Here is a 1,342-nt window from a genome sequence, read left to right as displayed (position 1 = left end):
AGGGAACATTTCATGCGAAGATGGGCACAATAAAGGACAGAAATGGTATGGGCCTAACAGAAGCAGAAGATACTAAGAAGAGGTGGCAAGAATACACAGAAGAACTGTACAGAAAAGATCTTCATGACCAAGATAACCACATGGTGTGATCATTCATCTAGAGCCAGGCATCCTGGAATATGAACTCAAGTGGGTCTTAGGAAGTATGACTAAAAGCAAAGCTAGTGGAGGAGATGGAATTCCAGTTGAACTATTTCAACTCCTAAAAGATGATGCTGTGAAAGTGCTTCAGTCAATATGCCAGCAAATTTGGAAAACTCAGCAGTGGCCACAGGACTGGAAAAGGTCAGTTTTCATTCCAATCCCAAAGGAAGGCAATGCCAAAGAATATTCCAACTACTGCACTATTGAACTCATCTTAAATGCTAGCAAAGTAAAGCTCAAAATTCTCCAAGCTAGGCTTCAACAGTACATGAACTGTGAACTTCCAGATGTTCAAGCTGGATTTAGAAAAGGCAGAGGAACCAGAGGTCAAATTGCCAACATCTGTTGGATCATAGAAAAAGCAAGAGAGTTCCAGAAAAACATCTACATCTGCTTTATTGACTATGCCAAAGCCTTTGACTGTGTAGATCACAACAAACTGTGGAGTATTCTTAAAGAGATGGGAGAACCAGACCACCTTACCTGCCTCCTGAGAAACCTGTGTACAGATCAAGAAGCAACAGTTGAAACTGGACATGGAAAAACAGATGGGTTCCAAATTGGGAAAGGAGTACGTCAAGGTTATATATTGTCACCCTGCTTATTTAGCTTATATGCAGAGTATATCATGTGAAATGCCGGGCTGAATGAAGAACAAGCTGGAATCAAGTTTGCCAGGAAAATATCAATAACCTCAAATGCAGATTACACCACTCTTATGGCAGAAGGTGAAGAAGAACTAAAGAGCCTCTTGATGAAAGTGAAAGAGGAGAGTGAAAAGCTGGCTTAAAGCTCAACATTCAAAAAACTAAGATCATGACACCCAGTCCCATCACTTCATGGCAAGTAAATGGGGAAACAATGGAAACCAAGACAGACTTTATTTTGCGGGGCTCCAAAATCACTGCAGATGGTGACTGCAGCCATGAAATTAAAAGACGCTTGCTGCTTGGAAGAAAAGCTATGAACGACTTAGTACAGCATATTAAAAAGCAGAAACATTACTTTGCCAACAATGGTCCGTCTAGTCAAAGCTATGGTTTTTCCAGTATTTATGTATGGATGTGAGAGTTGGACTATAAAGAAAGCTGAGTGTCAAAGAATTGATGCTTTTGAACTGTGGTGTTGGAGAAGACTC

The sequence above is a fragment of the Bubalus bubalis genome, chromosome X, assembly GCF_019923935.1.
Source record: "Bubalus bubalis isolate 160015118507 breed Murrah chromosome X, NDDB_SH_1, whole genome shotgun sequence".
Lineage (NCBI taxonomy): Eukaryota > Metazoa > Chordata > Mammalia > Artiodactyla > Bovidae > Bubalus > Bubalus bubalis.
Note: the sequence above shows the minus strand (reverse complement) of the source record.